Source organism: Lepidochelys kempii, chromosome 6 (assembly GCF_965140265.1).
Source record: "Lepidochelys kempii isolate rLepKem1 chromosome 6, rLepKem1.hap2, whole genome shotgun sequence".
Classification (NCBI taxonomy): Eukaryota; Metazoa; Chordata; order Testudines; family Cheloniidae; genus Lepidochelys; species Lepidochelys kempii.
The window spans coordinates 107582043-107601744 of record NC_133261.1 but is presented as its reverse complement, the minus strand read 5'-3'; the positions used below and the strand labels follow the sequence as shown (position 1 = coordinate 107601744).

Genomic DNA, 19702 nt, shown 5'->3' with positions numbered 1-19702 from the left:
GAGATGGATGTTAAACATGAGGCCCACTCCCCAACGCTCATGACAGCAAAAGCACTTCTGAACTAAAATGTAATACAGAGCAGCGTAAAGGTTGCAACCCAATCTCTAAATGCTAGAGGCATCCAAGGACCAATACCCAGTAGGAGAAGGAAAAGGTGGTGATGTCAAAATGTAGCCATAGCCTAAAATGTTTAGGAGCTTTAAAAACCAACAAGGCCAATATACAGTGCCTCTCAGGACTAGTCCCATAGTTTACACATTGCTTTCAGGTCCTTGGGGATTAACAGTACTATAGAAAGGTATTTAAAAAGTGAAAGATACCAGGAAGCCAGTGTGGTCCAGTGGTCAGGGAACAGGCCTTTGAGCCAGGAGACCTGCATGCTAGTCCTGACTCTGCGCCATTAGCCAGCTTTATAATCTGGGGCAAGTCCTGTACTGCCTGATCCCACTCCCATTGAAGTCAACGGACAGACAGACTCCTGTGGGACTGTAATGGGAGCTGAATCAGGCACTTAATCTCTGTCTCAGTTGCCCTATCTTGTCACGATGATACTTACCACCCTCCTTTGCAAAAATTCTTTGAGGTTTACATGTGAAAATTGCTATGTAAACGTTGTGAAATGTTCTGGTTTAGTTCGGGATTTTGTACTTTCCTTTGCTCAGTTCAAAGTGTAGAATTAATGAAGAGCCTTTGAGAAAATCCCTGGGAGACTTCCTAAGGCCAGGAGCTAGTTTACCTGTAATATAAGGCAATGGAATAGGATGTGTTATGCCTTTGTTGTGGGTTTGTAATTAGAACCAGGGAATATATATATTACTTGCAGAGCTTTATTAATGTGAACTACCAAAAGTGGCTTTCAAATGGTTATTTCTTCTTAGACCTGACCTAGTTCTAATAATTTGCCATTCAAAAGATGCAGAACTTAGATCTTTGCAGGAAGTTGTTACAATTCACTGTGAACAGTGGCCTAAAAGGGTTGCTATATGTAGTCAAATACATTAGCACAGTAGGGAGATGTGATCTTTTCTTAGGCTATTATTCTAATCATTTCATCTAATCCCTTGTCCATATATAATATGTACTGGCACAAAATTAATTTAATGCTCCTTTTAAAAAAAAATCCTTGCTACAGTACAAAAACCGTCTGACAAAGCACCGTCTATTGAACATGTGCTTTTAGGAAGTCCTTCATTCCCTGATAACTGCACAACGCCATTGCGTCAGAGTGGGCTAGATGACCAGATTTTTCTTTATTTTATGGCAATATGTAATAATAGCTGGAAGGCAAATGGGGTAGCTAGCACTAACTTTCAATATTTATAATTACTATCAAACAATTGCGCATATATATGTGGTCTATATCTGATTGCATCCCTTTCCATCCCCTCCCCTTTCTTATGTCAGTCACCTTAGGCCCCGATCCTGCAAGCTACTTGGTGCAAACTTCATTGGGGCTGCACATGGATCCATCTCTGAGGAGCCACTTGCAGTATATTGAGGTCTGAGACTGAAAAGCTGTCCAGGATGAGGACTATGCCCTTGTGTTAATACAGTACTTAGCACAATGGAGCACAGATCTTGATAATAAAATTAACATTTTTAAAGCATCATCTAGACATTATGGCCAAAGTCTACTTTTATTTATGGCTGGGGTAACATAGAATTTCACCACATTTCAGTCTTTTCATTTTATTTTGTTGTTAGTGCAGAAAAGGAGCACAAAATATAGTCTTTTGTCACTCTAAAAGGTTGTCATACAATATTTAAGGACAGATTAGTAGACATCCATATGAAAAGACTCTGAACCAATGTGTTACATATTCTGAGCTTACATCACTGAAGAATGCATAGCTAGTGAATACTAGTACTTAGTGCTTATATAGTGTTTAACACATGCAAGGCTCTGTGCAAATATTTAACTAATTAATTCTCACAATAACCCTGAGAGGTAGATGTTATTAGCCCCATTTTCCAGATGGGGAAACCGAGGTAAATAGTTAATAAAACTTGACTTGGGGCCCAATCCAATGCCTGTAGACATTGATGCAATGGTTTCCTGGATGGAATACACCCTTACAGATCAGACACAAAATATTTTACCATTACTGAGGTTAAAATTTAGGGTTTTATTCTTTCAGCTTGCTTGGAAAAGAAACACCTGAGCAAAGGACCAAGAGCAGAAACTCCAGTTCTGATCCTAGTGCTGACACTCTCTACACAATTCACTTTACCTCTCTATTTCAGTTTCTCCAAAAGTAAAATGGAAAAACTAAGGCTATGTCTACACTGCACTTTTGTCCATAAAACTTTTGTTGGTCAGGGGTGTGAAAAACACACCCCGACCGACAAAAATTATACTGACAAAAAGTACCGATGTAGACAGCACTTTGTCGGCAGGAGACGCTCTCCCATTTTTACTCCAGGATAAAAATTCTGTTTTGTGAACAGCTCTAATCAGCACCTAATTGTATGTGCCTATGTTTATCAATTCAGTTAAATATTTCATGTTGGAAAAAACTTCTTGTTTAGTCTTTGATATTTAGAATCCACTTCTTTAATGGACTCTTCTTCTATATATTACTGTCTGTCCGAGATGTGGCTGTGCATATTACTGACTTTAAAACAATAGGGTTCCAAAGAAAATAATTCAGCTGCTGCTATCTGTGTTGTACGTTAAAGTTCACAGTGATTAAACCTCATCAGAAAGATATGCTTTCCTTACCAAGCATCACAAGCTGCCCTCAGTATAAGGGCTTTATCTGCAAGTTGTAAACAAGTCAACATTACATTCTGTAGAACTGAGAATTATTTAACAAGGTAACATGCTAGATATCAAAATAATTAGCCTAAACAGTAATGAGGATTTGATGAGATTTTTTGCACAATTGAAGGATGGAGGTAAATGCTTGTTTGTTTTTTTTAAACCTACCTTGTGGCTAATGACCTCAGGTGGGAATATGAGCGTATTGCATTTAAAAAGCAAGAAACTCAAGGAATGAATCCAAATGTGGACTTTTATTGCACTGTGTGCTATGTAAAGAAAGACCAAAATCAGAACCTTTTAGCCAAACCACAAACTTCAGCATTTTTGATAAAGCAGGGCACAGCAAAACCTGAAAACAAAACAAAACACAACACAGATTTCTAGGCCCATCTCTAACACTATTTTGAGTCGGCACTGTGTGAATGAGTCTGTGTTTTTTAAACAGTGGCCTGCTTGTTTATTTAATACCACAGCATTAAAGATGAAGATTGCAGAGAGTTTAACACTAGCTATGAGCAAAAATTTTTATTCAAGGGCCCTGATCCTGCAATCAGATCCATGTTAGTGGACCCAGGGCCAGAGTCCTAGCTTCACACAAGGGTCCATCTACATGTATCCGATCGCAAGATCAAGGCCAAGTTTGTTAAGGGTGGCTTAGCCAGCTTTTCTTCCATTTAACTTTGTCAAGACAAGAAATTGCATTTTCAGATTGATCCAACATCCTGCTAGCTTCTACTGCTTAGGAATAACTCACTGGTTGAAAACATAATTTTACATAATTTTGCATTTTTATACACTTAAGGAATGTCATTTTATTCAAAAATTAAACAGCCCTCTTTTAGAGCCAATATATATTTTGAACTAATAATAATGATGTATTTTATGGCATATGAACTTTGCCATGTGCACTATAGGCATCAAAAAGTCAATATCAGTAAATTGACAAACTTGTCAATGAGTGAAATTAATTTTCTTTTTCTGGTGCCTCCTCACTAAACATAATATTAATATGACACACTGGAATTCACTGTCCGCCCTGAGGGTTATGTAGTTGGGAGACAGTGAGGTTATATCTGAGAGCATGATAGAAAGTATTATATCACAAGCAAAGAAGGAGAATAGAGTATATTTAAATGCTGTAGCAAATCATTTGCCAATTTATCTCCTAGAATCCCAGTCTCTTCAAAGTTAAAAGCTAGAATTTCCAAAAGTCTCCACAAAGTTTGGGTGCCCAGCTTGAGACATTTAACACCCAGTTTTCTGAGATGTTAAGCTCCTAGAACTTCCAGGGACGTCTATTTAATTTTAGCTTGATGGAGAACAGCAGAACTTTTGCCATTATACAACCAAAAATAATTTATTTAGCTGCTAGATGATTTAGAAAACAAATATCACAATAGTTCAGTGTATTAAACAGCATTGGGTAAACCTTTGAGTCATGAAACTCTGAATAGAAAGAATAGGGTCATAACATTAAGGGGTTCATAGTAAAAAGGCTTTTGCATCCTGAGAACATAAAGGTGGGATGATGGCAGTTCTCCACTGCATAATTTAGCATTATACAACCTTAATCTCAGGTTTGGAGGGAGTGGACAACATGTGCATATGAAATGCTCACTCTTAAATATGTGGAAAGGAACTGAGAAATGCCGCTAAGGCACTCAGGAGGTTTTTTGTTGGTGTTTTTGGAAGAGGATAAAATTAATTTAAAAGGAGAACAAGTTGTTTTTTACCCCCTCAATAGCTTGGGTGTGATTTGTTTTCCTATTTACATTTTGGACAACAAGGAATAGGATTTTCCAGAGTAAAGATTTTGTTGTTTGCAGGTGTGTTTCTGAAGCTGAAATCAAGCAACTGGATTAGAAAGATCCTCTGGGATAGGTGCTAAGAACCATGTTTTTCACCTTGGTCTTTTGGGCCATGTCCTTAATTGGAGCTTAGTGTCCCATTAATGATTGCATCTCCTGGGATTTATATGACCATTTCAGCACTGCAGTTACTGCCTAATGGACTGCTGAACAGTCCTTGTAGTCTTGTCCCAGAGGCCCCCCCTATTAAGTATACAGCAGTCCTCAATTAACCTGATGTTTAAAAAACATAGTGGCATGATAGCTTTAAAGGCTATCTCCTTAGGAAGGTCCCTGGTCTAAACTGATATGATTTAATTGTCCCCTAATGCAAATATGTCCATATGCAAAGACCAGCTTGCATGTAATACTAATAGTTGACTTTATGCACTGCTGTGACCAGGCCAACAGATTTCTATACCCACAAGCATCAGTTTCAAGGCATTAGGATACTGAAAATGACCTTGATTGTATCACAGAGTTCATATTATTGGCAATTTTAAAGAGAATACACGAGTTCTTATGAAGTTTGAGCCATTGCAATAGTAACAGAGTACAGCTCTTCCCATGAGTCTGTAGGGTGGCTGTGAGATAAGCAGATGATAAATTCTCTTATCTCAGCTGCAGTGTGGAGAGATGGCACTGACATGTTTTCATGTTCAAGAAAGGGATTTCTGAAGCTTGCACAACACATTTGTGTCACCCCAGGGGATTTCCAAAAGGGATGGTGGTAAAGCCCCAAAGGAGCATTTTCGGCCTGCTACATTCATACAGATACTCCCCTCGAAACTATTTTAAAACTACATTTGGTCAGCCCTTTAAGTCATTCAATCAAAGTATATTTGGCTCTTTTCATCTCTCCTCAGAAATCAAATTCCTCCAGCTTCCCAGTTACTTTTCTCCTTTTTTGAATTTTCACCAATTTCCCAGTATCTTTGGTGCAATGCTGTGCCCGGATGTGGCACACATCCTGCAAAGAGATGTGGCCATATCAGGCTCATATATATAAGTATTATTAGTTCCCAGCTCTGTGATATGATCCCTCTGTACACAAAGACCAAAATTTGCTGCCCTCTTGCATTGCAGCTTCATGTCTAGTTCACTGTCCATTCTCACCTTGCAGCATTACCACTGTGCAAGGGGGTCTCCCACTCAATATTGGGGGACTATGATTAGGGTGAGTTTGTTTTCGAATGAGATCATCCACCTCGTATTGGACTATCCCTATAGACCAATTATTTAAACCCCCCCCGACACACTCACACGTGTGTGTCACAGAGTCAGTTTTTGCCAGATAGGCTCATGTTCCAACTGTACTCAAGAAAGCGAAGAACAAAGAAGTGAGGTCTGCATTTGCTGATTGAAATATGGCCCCTTGTCACAGCAGCACACATACACAGACCTAACTCCACATATGGGACTAGTCTATGGATGGAACATGGACCACACGTGCAGGGGAGCGCAGAAGTAGAAAGCCCTCCCTTGCAGCCAGAATTGCCTGTAAAGGAGATGTCATGCAGTGATTTACTGGCTTTGGAGAGCACTGCATATGGATTTTCCCCGCAGGACAGAGTGCTGAAAAATTTTGATTGGGATCAGATTCAAGATCCCATGGACTAGGATAAATCGGTTTCCTCGATGCCTTCTAATCCCAGCCCTGCCACTGCAGTGTAATGTTGGGGTAGCCCCATCACTGCTCTGTGCCTCAACTTCCCCATATATAAAATGATAATGAGAACTCCCTTCCTCAGGAAACGTTTGAAAAGTCCCATATGAAAGCTAAGTACATGGGGGACCAGAAAGAGAAGGAGTACTTATAGCACCTTAGAGACTAACCAATTTATTTGAGCATGAGCTTTCGTGAGCTACAGCTCACTTCATCGGATGCATACAGTGGAAACTGCAGTAGACATTATATACACACAGAGACCATGAAACAATACCCCCTCCCACCCCACTGTCCTGCTGGTAATAGCTTATCTAAAGTGATCATCAAGTTGGGCCATTTCCAGCACAAATCCAGGTTTTCTCACCCACCGCCCCCCCCCCCCCCCCCCCCCCCCCCCCACACACACACAAACTCACTCTCCTGCTGGTAATAGCCCATCCAAAGTGACCACTCTCTTCACAATGTGTATGATAATCAAGGTTGATTACTCACTAATATTAATTGATTAATGATCACTTTAGATAAGCTATTACCAGCAGGAGAGTGAGTTTGTGTGTGTATGGTGGTGGGGGGGGGTGAGAAAACCTGGATTTGTGCTGGAAATGGCCCACCTTGATTATCGTGCACATTGTAGGGAGAGTGGTCACTTTGGATGGGCTATTACCAGCAGGAGAGTGAGTTTGTGTGTGGGGGAGCGGAGGGTGAGAAAACCTGGATTTGTGCTGGAAATGGCCCAACTTGATGATCACTTTAGATAAGCTATTACCAGCAGGTCAGTGGGGTGGGAGGAGTTATTGTTTCATGGTCTCTGTGTGTATATAATGTCTACTGCAGTTTCCACGGTATGTATCCGATGAAGTGAGCTGTAGCTCACGAAAGCTCATGCTCAAATAAATTGGTTAGTCTCTAAGGTGCCACAAGTACTCCTTTTCTTTTTGCAAAGACAGACTAACACGGCTGTTACTCTGAAACATGGGGGACCAGCAAATTCAGTGCTATCACTGATCACATATCACAGTGATACTAGAGCCAGGGAAGAAGACAGCCTCTGCAGCTGTGCCTCTAAGATCACCCTAGCAGGTCCCACTGCACAGGGAAATTGGCATTTCACCCATTGTTAGAACCACTTGAAAAATCCAAATTAGTTCCCATTAAACATTTTAGAGAAAATGAACATGTGTTTTGTGTAGAATACTTTAGTCAAAAAATTAAACCAAATTTTTGATTGTTAGAGAGATTTTTAGGCAAAAAAATGTTTGATTAGCTCTACCTGTCCTACATTAAGGAGAGGGGAAGAATGGCATTCTGGCTGAGGCAATAGCCTAGGACTCAGGAGATCTCAGTTCAATTCCACAAGCTTCCTGTGCAATTTTGGGCAAGTCACTCAATCTCTCTTTGCCAGGGCCAGTTTAAGGAATTGGCAGTACGTGGTACTATTGTGCACAGGGCTCTGCTCCTGGAGACATATGGTGACTTCAGAATCTATGTGTGGGGTGTATATCTGTTTTTACATCCCACCATGGTGAAGAAAAAGCTTGAACACACATCCCAAGCATAACTTGCTGCAGGGTGCCGTCCTGAGTCTGCAGACGGCCTGAAACAATAGTTCTCAGCTGTGACTGTCCCCATTCATCTGAACGGGTTAACTCTGAAATCCACTGCTCTGAGATGCCAGCATGCCAGTAAAGCGCTCAGGGGCTCAACGTCACCACTCCTGTTACAGCTTTGCTGGGAGGTGTCAGCAGGGACCCTGTGCAAAGTGCAGCCTGCCTGAAAACAAGTAGTTCTGGGGCTGGGAGGGGAATGCACAGCTTCACCAATGAGAAGTGGTAGTGGCTCCTCCACCAACCCAAAAAATGGCTCATGCAGATGGCTGGAAAATTCCAGCTCATGGGGGGGGGGGGGGAAGAGCCATGGAGGGGTTTCCTTGGGCCCATGGGTGCTTTAATCTAGACCTGCTCTGTGCCTAGTTCCCTATCTGTGAAATGGGAGTAATACTCAGTTGTTAGCATAGGTTGAAACACTAACTGAAGAGGGAAAGCTGTGTGGGAGCACTGCTATCCCAATGGGGGAGAGGAGCTTTCTTGTTTTTAGCAATGAGAGATACCCTATGCACTTACTCCCTCTGTTATGTTAACCTTTGATAACACTGCCTTTGTCTGTCTTGTTTATATTGTGAGCTTCTCTTACTAAACTGCTGAATGCTGATCTTGGTTGGGGGCCTCCATCTAAGGTATTTACAGGGTCCCCTTCACTATATTATCTGAGCATCTCAGTCTTTCATATATTTATCCTGACAACACTCCCATGAGAATGGACAGGCAGGCTAAGTGACTTACCCAAGGTCACATGGGAAGTCTGTGACAAAGCAGGGACTTGAATGTAGCTCTTCCAAGCCCTAAGCTAGCACTCAAACCACTGGACTCGTCCTTCGTCTGGGAGCTACTGTAATACAAACAATAAATAGGAATGCCTGTAGTCAAACAATAAACAGAAAAAGTCGCTCCTCCTAACTCTTGAACCCCCAATGGAGCTGCTAATGAGGCATCAAAGAATAATGGTACAATTCGGCATCAAAGAATCCAATCATGCAGATTTCCTCTCAGAGGGCTTGGGTATTCGACATATGCTGCTTTCCCTCAGAGAAGGGCTTTTATTATTAAACATAATTTTATCATTACAGATTTTAAATAAAATTCAGTAAATACAATAAGAAAACAGCAAAAGGTTTGTACAGTGCAAAGCCACCATTCCCTCCTCAGAAATTACAGCATGGAGAATCTAGAAAAAAAATCAAGTGTACAAATTATCTGATGTTCATTGTATGACATCCGGACAATTATGTTAGTACTGTTAAAAGCCATATAGGAGAACTTGTATGTAGTTGTGTTGTAGCTGTGTTGGTTCCAGGTTATTAGAGAGACAAGGTGGGTGAGGTAATACCTTTTATTGGTCCAATAAACCAACGACAGTGCAGATGATACTTCATAATGCTTTAGCCTAACTATAGTCAGTCTCCTCAGATAGAACATGACGTGCAGAAAGCCATGGGACATTCAGTTCAGCCAGTAAAAGCTGTTCGACAGAGATTAGTTTGTTTTTTAAAATTTATTTATTTATTTTATGCTAGAAAATTTAATGAGGCTTGGGGCAAAAATCATGGCCTTCAAATTCTTTGCTTTCAAGTGTTACTAAGGCCAGAATGTTAACTTTAATGTAGTGCTTTCTAGTCCAATTAATGATTTTCAATTCTCTGTTTTTGTCAGAAGAATTATCTGGTTATGAAAAGATGGGTTAATGCCCTGGCCTTTCACCTCTGAACTTAGGTCAGACCTGACTTCCTATAGATCACTAGTGAAACGACTGGATAATTATTTGTCAGTGCCACAAAGCTAGTAAACTACTAGCTAATTTGGTATGATTGATAGTCTCTGCTCAAGATGGGCCCAGGACTGGAATATCACATCCAGACTGAAGTACGCAGACAGACTGTATGGGAAAACTTCAATATTATAGCTGATTATTTCCTGATACTAGTTCTCTCTATTGAGAAGTAAAAAAAGTTTGCTTAGAATATGGTGTAGAAAGATCTTTTTAGAAAACAAATCAAGTGGGGAAAATATAGTTTTCTAAGCAAACAAGACATCAGCTCAACAGTACAAATGTTATATGTACATTAATTTCATTATTAAGCTTTATACCATTTAATGCGTTTTAAGAATTATTCCATAAACAGAATATGATTTTCATATAAAAGGGATGGTATATTTTTAAAATCGAGCCTGTAAAAACTTGCTCATCAGTGGTTTATGAAACTTGAGTACACTGATGCTTCAAGTACTCAATTAACGTCAGGCAATATGGATTTCAATCTGGCTTGAAATATATTTAAACAAATGAAGTAGATACAAATGTTGCCTCTTTGGCCAGCTAGAGCTAAAAATCCATTTTCTATCCCATTTATAATAAGAAGTAATTTGAATGTAATTTATCTAAAGCACAATATGTTTCCTAATTTTTACATGTAACCATTACTTACAGTTTAAGTAATAGTTATATCCATGGATCTTAGTGCACTTAATTGAAAATGCATGGTATTAAAATGCAAGGCTCCATCCTTCAAAAAATAAAAGCGTTATGCTGAAGAATAAATACTAGATAGGGGGAAGAATCTTTTAAAAAACCCTCTTTAAATGCAAACATCTCTCCCCTTTATGTTACATTAGATTTGTGTTCGAATGAAATTAGTCTCTCTCAGTCCAGTATTTCAGTTCAGATTACAAAATTCTCTCATCTGACTGTCACATTTCACACTGAAGTCCAATTCTTCTGCAGTGGAGTGACATGTCAAGGGTGACAGTGACAAATTGTCAATAAGTAAGGAATGACACATGACAGGGTGTGCGGTCATAATGAAATATATGCATGCCTCAAGAGCGTTTGGAGGCATGAGGCTGAAGGGCGAGTGCTCTCAGCACTCCCAATGTTGCTAGGTCTCATTAAGACTCCATGCACTGGAATGGGGTTTTAGACATTAAATATATATTTGAATGAATAAAACACAGGAACAAGTTTTATTTTTATTTATTTACAAAAAGTTGGGTTTGAGTTATAAAGGCTGGGAAAATGGATCATTTATCTATCTCTTAGCATTTCATGTTGCCAGCCACCACCATCTGAGTGCCTTCTACATAGAATCAATAGCAATACCAAGGTCATGAGGGATCATCATGGAGTCTCTTTTTGCGTAAACTCTGCTTTGGGGATGTTACTTTCTCTCTCTCTCTCTGTAGGTATATAAAGATTTTATTAATTTATCTTTTTAGTTGGTAGGGATTAAAGGTAGAAGGGGATATGGCAGTGTTGTGTCATTCTTATAGAGCAGTGTTTCCCAAACTTGGGATACCGCTTGTTCAGGGAAAGCCCCTGGCGGGCCGGGCCGGGCCGGTTTGTTTACCTGCCGCATCCCTGGCACAGCAGGTAAACAAACCGGCCCGGCCCGGCCCGCCAGGGGCTTTCCCTGAACAAGCGGCATCCCAAGTTTGGGAAACACTGCTCTAGTGGAAAGGCTTTCAATTTCATCTTTAGGATTTGGTTCTTAATGATTTTAAACTTAGTATCTTTTGACTAATTATAAACAATGAATTATAAATACACTTCTAAAACCTGGGGAGACTGTCGCAAAGTGGGCAGTTTTTGGAAAAAAAGTCAATCCTGTGGTTAAGGGGACTAGAAGTCAAATATATATTCAACCTAAGCAGAGCCTTTTGAAGTCAGGTAAGGGAGAAGAGTAGAAAATGATGCTATGGAGTCCATTACAGGCCTTATGCTGCAGATCTAATTGATGTGGGTAGATCTCAGATAGTATGGTGATGGGCGTTTTACAAAATCCCAAGTCAGAGAGACAGAGATGGGTTGAAGTCCTCGTTCTGCCACAGACTTCCTGTCTGAACTTGGGCAAGTCACTTAACCTTTCTTTGCCTCTGTTTCCTCATCTATAAAATAAGGATAATACTTCCTTCCCTTGTATTGGGCAGTGTCATTCATTAATCTTTGTGGATGGAAGGGGCCGTCATAAAGACTACAAATGTAAAGCACTATTAGCAGTATTAACTTTGACTCATGAAAAGTTTGTCACCAAAAGCAACAGTTGCCAATTTGCTAAAATTGTTGTCAAACAGAAAAACAAAAGGCCTCCACAATTGCTCAGTTCCTTTTTGACCATAAACGAAAGGAAGACTTCCCTCTCCTCCCCCAGTCCCAATAAATGCAATGTGTTCATTTTGCTTTGCAAAACAGGAAAGCACTATAACATCATCACTGGAGTGGCCACCCCATTCCTGAAAATTCAGGAAACAGCCCTGAAATTCACAGCATATTTTGGCACTTGGGAATTTTTTCAGCAGACTTTGATACCTTAAGAGCCAGTCAAATCGGACTGGTTGGCGGGGGTGGGAAGAAGGCAGCTCCCAAAAGCAAAGGCTTGAAGTCATGCCTGAAAAGGAAGCTGCTGCCAGTTAAACAAAATTAAGGAAGCAAAGTGATCTTCTTATTCTAATAATACTTTACACTTCCATAGCACCTGCTGTCTGAAGCCTTCCCAGCATGTTACCAAACCCAGTGAATTACACTTCACTTATCTGCCATGCGGTAGGTTACTCTTAGCCACTGAGGATACAGAGGCACAGAGAAGTTAAGTGACTTGCTCAAGTCTGTAGCAGAGCAGGAAACGAAAAACCACAAATCTCCCAGAGCCGGCGCTTTTCCCACCAGGGAGTGCTTCCAGATATGCAGAACTCATTTTGTAAACACTTGTCTCAGGGATGTGTGGAACCAGACATAGCCCCGAAAACCTTTAATTTCTGATTCGGAATAAAAGGAACTTACAGATATCAGAGCCACCTAATTTATTACCAAGACCTGGGGAATTCAGAGGAAATGTACTTGGGAAATATGTAGAGCCCATCAGATTGGCCTAAGGCCCCCCATTTGTTTACTCAACCTCTTTGCTCAAGCAAACTCCCATTGTGGCATTTTCCTTCCTGCCAGGATAGCAGAATGTGATCTTAACTCTCATCTAGCACTTACCCAACCATGCACACCATCCTCTAAATACCAGTGCCAGCCCTGGGCCTCAGCTATCCCATTCAAACAGTTAAGTCACAGGCCTATTGGATCGTGGCACCACCCCTATGGCTAGAGCTGTAAACCTTGTAGTCACTTCTCCCTGCAGTAAATGAGTTATGTAAATATGTAAATTTCAATTACTGAATGCTTCTGCGGGATATTCCCAGACCATATTATTTGTGGTTTTTTCTCTGGCGATGGAGCCATCCATGAGGTTTTTAAAACCAGAATGACACCTAGGTTGTAGCATTTATGGGAATGGCCCATTTCATACCCGGCACTTTAAGTGTCCCACAGAAATATGTTTCACAGATGCGGTGATCACTGAAACAAAGAGGGAAGCGAACACAATGTTGGCAATTGTTATGCTTTGGCAACATGTCTATTTTAATTTTAGACTTCCCTGATGGCTGTGTTGGCCCTTCACAGCCATGGCCCCTGGATATTGTGGAACAGAGTTTTTTTTTTTTTTATAGTACTATTTATACTTATTGTATCACAACATTCTACAAAGTAACAAATTCACCGCTGCCATTTAAGTGTATAAAGAAGCTTTGAGGTGCCCAGTGGGTCACATGCACCCTTGGATGTTGATTTGATTTCCTATATTTATTATTTGTCATACGGTAGCCCCATCTAGATGCCCCAATTGAAATTAGAGCCCCATTGTATAAAGTGCTATGCAAACAAACAGTGAAAGAACATCCATGCCTCAAAGAGCTTGCAGTCTAAAAAAGACAAGACAGACAAGGGAGAAGGGAAAGAAAAATGATTTGCCCAAGGCAGGGGTGGGCAAACTTTTTGGCCCGAGGGCCACATCTGGGAATAGAAATTGTATGGCGCACCATGAATGCTCACAAAATTGGGGTTGGGGTGCAGGTGGGGTGGGGGCTCCGGCTGGGGGTGGGGACTTTAGGGTGGGGCTGGGGATGAGAAGCTTGGGGTGTAGGAAGGTGCTCTGGGCTGGATCAAGGGATTTGGAGAGCAGCAGAGGGATCAGGGCTGGGGCAGGGGGTTGGACCATGGGGAGAGACTCAGGGGTGCAGGCTCTGGGCGGTGCTTACCTCAAGTGGCTCCCGGAAGGAGCAGCATGTCCTTTCTCCAGCTCCTACATGGAGTTGTGGCCAGGCGGCTCTGCATGCTGTCCTGTCTGCAGGCACCACCCTGCAGCTCCCATTGGAGCGCCAGAGGGGGACATTGGAGCGGAGTCATTGGAGCACGCAGGAGCCGGAGGGGTCGTCCCCCGCCCCTGTGCCCTGGCTGGAGCGCAAGCACCAGACCCCACTCCCCAGCAGGAGCTCGAGGGCTGGCTTAAAGCGGCTGGCAGGCCGGATGTGGTCCGGGGGCCGTAGTTTACCCACCCCTGGCCCTCGGTCACATAGGTCAGTGGCAGAGTCAAAATTTTAGATTTCCAGTCCAATGCCCTACCCACTAGCCCATAGTGCCTCCCACTATTGTCCTCAACATCATGACTAGCCCTTACATTTTCCAAGACATGACACAATATCTTTAGTAATCATTTGAACAGTTGACGCATACCAGTTAGCAGGGATGAGCATGAGGAACAAACCCAAAATTCTGTAAGTTTGGGTCTAGGTTTAGATTCAGCTTGTTACAGAAAGAAGGGACAAAATCAAAGTTTGGTTTCTCCACATAACTTCCCAAAGAACAAGTCCATTCCCATTTTATTAGCAAACCATTGATTACTACTCTGAGTATGGCCTTTCAACCGGTTGTGTGCCCAATTTAGAGTAATTTCATCACACATTTTCCTAGTTTGCTTATGAGAATGCCATGTGGGACTGTGTCAAGAGCCTTACTAAAAATCAAGATATATTGTATCTACTGCTTCCATACCCCCTAGGCCATAACCGTGTCAAAGAAGGAAATCGGGTTGGTTTGACATAATTTGTTCTTGGGAAATCCATATTGGCTATTCCTTATGAACCTATTATCCTTTAGGTGCTTCCAGCCTGGTTGTTTAATCATTTGATCCCAGTATCTTTCCAGGTTTTGTAGTTCAACTGGCTGGTCTATAATTTCCCGGGTCCTCTTTGTTCCTCTTTTTAAAGATAGGTACTATGTTTGCCCTTCTCCAGTCCTCTGCAATCTCACCCATCCTCCATGAGTTCTCAAAGATAACTGTTCCAAGGGCCTACACTTTACTTTGTCTCTCTCTTGCTCTGAATATATTTATAGACCTTCCTCATAATGTCTTCTATGTTCCTTGCTAGATATAACTCATTCTGTGCCTTAACCTTTCTGATTTTGTCCCTACAGGATTGTACTATTTTTGGAATGCCTGCTTAGCAATTTGTCTATGTTTCCACATTTTGTAGGATTCCTTTTTGATTTTCTGGTCATTAAAGATCTCATGAAGCAGCAATATTGGCTTACTGTTCTTCCTATCTTTTTTAGTTTTCAGTTGTACATTTAATATTGTCTCCTTGAGCAACTGCCATCTGTCCTGAACTACTTTATCCCTTAGGTTTCCTTTCCATAGGATCTTACCTACCACTTCTTGCAATTTGTTAAAGTCTGCTATTTTGAAGTCCATTGTCCTTATTCTCACTCTCTCCTTTCCTTAGAACCATAAAATCTATCATTTCACAATCATTTTCATCCAAAATGCCTTCCATCTTCAGATTTGCAACCAATTCCTCCCCATTGGTAAGAATCAAGTCTAAAATGGCTGTCCCTCTGGCTAACTTCCTCCATTTTCTGAAACAAAAAGTCTCCAAAACATTCCAAGAACTTACTGGGAATTTTGTGTTTTACCATATTACTTTTCTAACAGATATCTGGGTTGTTAAAGTCTCCCATTATTACCAAGTCTTGTGTTTTGGGTATTTTCGTTATTTGTTCTAGAAATGCCTTATCCACCTCCTCTTCCTGATTCAGTGGTTTATAGTAGACCACTACCTGGACATTGCCCATATTTTTCCCCTTTTATCTCTATCCAGAGACTTTCAGTTGGTCTGCCTCTCACCCCCTACAGCATCTCAGAACAAGTGTATGTATTTTAGATGTATAATGCATCACCTCCACTCTTTTTCCCCTGCCTATCCTTCCTGTAGAAGCTATATTCCAGTCATGAGATTTTTGCCACCACATCTCTGTGACACCAATCAATAATTAAGTTTATGTACTAACACGTCCAATTCTTTTTTATTCTCCATGCTCCTTGAAATTGTGTCCAGACATCTAATATATCAAGTAGATTCCCCCAGTGATTTCACTCTTGTTGCTCCTATGACCTTATTGTAATTTTCCATGTCTTCCCTTCCCCCAACATTTAGCTCTCTATTAAGGCTGCTTTTTTTAATGCTTACCTGTGGGCTTTTGCACTTGCCCCTTGTCATACTGTCTAGAGTACCAACCTCAGGGCAGACTTTTAAAAAGCAGGGCACACATTCCAAATTGGCTGTGAGCACCATACTTAGATTTCACCAACCAAGTATCAAGAGTGAACTCCTCTGGCACTGTAACAGCCTCAACATGGAGTCACAGATAGTCCCATTGGATACTCCAATTCATCTTGCCACTCAGGTAAGCTTACCTTTGTAATAGATGGTCCCTTATACCAAAAATCACAATAATATTCAGGTTACTCTGAATCCCACTGGACTGGTCACTTACCCCAGGTCAACTGCACCTCAGTTGCACACCAAAGACAATCCTGAGAGCAAATCCTATAATAAATTAACTAAAGATTTATTAATTAAGACAAAGAAATGAGAGTTATTTACAAGGTTGAAGCAGGTAAACATACACACAAATATGTTACAGTCTTAGGTTCCAAAAGGTAATAGAAGTTTCTGTAATATGCAAGCTCTGTATGTCCTCTATGGCTAACCCAAGCTAACCAGCTGGGGATCCCTTTCTTATGCTTAGAAATTTTGCCCTCTCAAAGTCCAAGCAGCGTAGAGATGCAATTTCTTCCGGTCAGGGATTTTTATTCCCTTCCCCCAGAGTTCAAGCTGATGTGACAAGTCCCATGCACATCTCTTCCTGGGTGTGGGCAGGAGCACACACAGTATTCCACAATGGTTTGTCTACTGTCTATGGGCCTTCTTTTGGGTGGTAGGAGAGAACACCTCCTGTAGTAAACTAGTGTTTCACACTTGATACTTCTTCTTTCCTGACTGTGGGGTTTACAGTTTCAGAGCAAACATTTATGATTAGAGAGCAAACCCTTAATTACCTTATAACATTAGATAAATACACTATAAATCAGATTATTGCATGCATCAACTTACAAGCATTTCATAAAGCCTAAACACTAAACATTTTCATAAACCTAATGCCTATTTTAACAATAGTAACACATAGGTAAGCCGGACTGTGTTCCACCTATGCATTTGTCAGTGTTAAGTTGAAGCCTATGGCCTTGGCATGAGCTGGCACCTGCTTGGCAAGCACCACACCCCTTTTCAACCTAATTTAAAGTCCTCCTCACTGGACAGGCGAGTCAGTGCTCAAAGATGCACTTCTCTTTCTTGGAGATATATAAATTATCAATATGTTCATTGCATCTTTTCTTTGTGGCATATTCACCCCAAATAACCTATATTTATGGTGTTTTTACTCCATCTCAGAAATCTATAGTACTAGTTTGTAAAATTGAAATTTCCTCCAGATTTCTCAATCTAGACACTGATGACTGGGTTAAGGAACTTGACATGAGGTTTTGTGTGGTAGAATCTTAGAACCATAGGGTTAGAAGTGACCACAAGGGTCATTTAATCTAACCTCCTGCCAAGATGCAGGACTTCAGGGAAGAAGGTACAAATCCAGTGTACATCTCAAGAAAAAGCTTTAACGTCACTTCTTGTCTGTCATCTGTCCTGTACCTCCTTGTGGGCTAGATTCCTTCATTCTGCCCTCCTTGGGCCACCTCACCAGTGTAAATTACAAGGAAAGCTGTCCGAAGGGGGAGGGAAGGAACATGCTGGAGTAGGAGGGACACAGCAGACTATACACTGCTCCATCTGATCACCAGCTGTACAGCAGTCACGTGGAACTGCTGGATCCAGTGTAATTTAAAGCAGCCCATAGGCTTTTTTCAATTATGCCCTTGGCCAACCAACGGTCAAAGGAGCAGAAAGGTGCTCTAAGTCACCTTTCACCCCATTCTCAGCTATCCTGAGTTTAAAGAATAACATTTCCCCAATTCGTTTCCTAGGGAGAGGTTTAAGCAAAAAGGGAGTAAGGAGGTATACAGAAGGAAAAGAAAATCTAGAAAATTGTCTTGAGCGGCATATAGCTCCAACTTTGCCAGAAGAGGATTTTGCAGCCCTTACATTAGTAGCACACACAATTAGAGCCTTTGGCTGTAACAGGATTACTTGTATGAGTGCTATTCAGCTTGAGTTAAGGGTTAAAGACTCAGGGCCAGATCTCTTATGTTCCTTTCTGCTGCATTATTCACTTGGTGCACGCTTAAGGCTCTTTTTGCTTCAAACTTCAGCATGCTCCATCTATGCTAAGTGTAAGATGGGAAACATCAGCCAATTTTGCTCTAGCTTTCTATACATAAAGTCTTTTTTCCCATCCTCTGCCAAAGTTAAAAAACAAACAAAACACAACAGCTGAAGGGCTTGTGCTAACATTTTCTGAAAAAAATCCTTTGCTGGGAAAAGGACTGAGGTCAAGTATGGAGCATTTTAACCTAAAAGGCGAATGTCTGGGGACGTAATTTGTTTGTGAAAACAAGGTGTTCAAAAAAGAAACTGTTTCACAATCTGAACTACATCTGACTACCAATCACCCCCTATAATGATGATATTATATTCTCAAGTGATGGTAGATATGCAAGGAAAATAGAAACAAAAGGGGAAAAATGAAAATGAATGGGCTAGTCATAAAAATATGCATTATACATCACAATTCTGGAAATCATCTCCCACTGCTCAAAAAAATTATATTCAAATATTAAATCACAGCAACTAACTCGTTACCATTTTAAACTTCTAAAGCATGTAGAAATCTGTGGCTAAATAAATCCGCACATTTTTAAATCAGCAGAACAGTAGCAAAGATGCTGACTATATGCCATTCATTATATAAACTAATTCATTTGACGGCTGAGTGGAGACTGACTGTTACCTTTAAACTTGAACTTCGACTTGACCTAATCCCATATCAAATGATAACAGTTTACCATCTGTCCTTGGTCAGCCCAGTGGAAGACTTCAAAGGGTAGATTTAATAGCATATAGCTTGGCCTTGACATACAGACTGTATCTGTTCTTACTTAAAGAACAATGAAACCTCGTATTTAATTTCTTTTTAACAGATGGAAGGCTAGTGTCTTATTCCATTCTGTCACCCCATCTGGATGCCTTAAAAGTGATACTAAGAAATGTGGGGTGAGCCCACCAAAAGCTCAGTTCAAGTCCAATTACAAATTATGATTTGTAAGCAAAGTCTAAATGAGCTCTCCCTGACAGCTGGGGGGAAAAGGCTTCAGGACCAGATTGTATTTACATTCACACCTAATCTACCTAGGTATCCAGCAAACAGAGCTGCATTGCCCAAGTGATAGATTTTGGCTGAGGTTGGGTTACAAATCACTTGAATGCGGCAAGGCGGGGTTGGGGGGGGGCGTAACGAGCTGCTGTTATTCTCATTGTAGGAGTAAAGGGCAGTAGAACTGTACTTAGCCTGTGCTGATTGAAGGCATCAAGAGAGAGGATGGGGACAGGTGTTTTGCTTGATGGTCTGCCTGAGTCACAAGTACTATTTGACCTGCCCCTCTCCACTATTTAAAGACAGAGCTGATTGGGCTCCAT

At 41.0% G+C, this 19702-nt stretch overlaps 1 protein-coding gene across 1 annotated transcript in view; it reads right to left on the bottom strand.

Moving 5' to 3' along the window:
- The window catches only part of VRK1 (VRK serine/threonine kinase 1), a 119057-nt gene that overhangs the window by 20829 nt on the left and 78526 nt on the right, over nucleotides 1-19702 (bottom strand). Inside the window, exon 15 of the transcript XR_012159554.1 lies at nucleotides 8621-8726. The gene's annotated coding sequence lies outside the window, so the exon portion shown is untranslated. The remainder of the gene's footprint in view (nucleotides 1-8620; nucleotides 8727-19702) is intronic.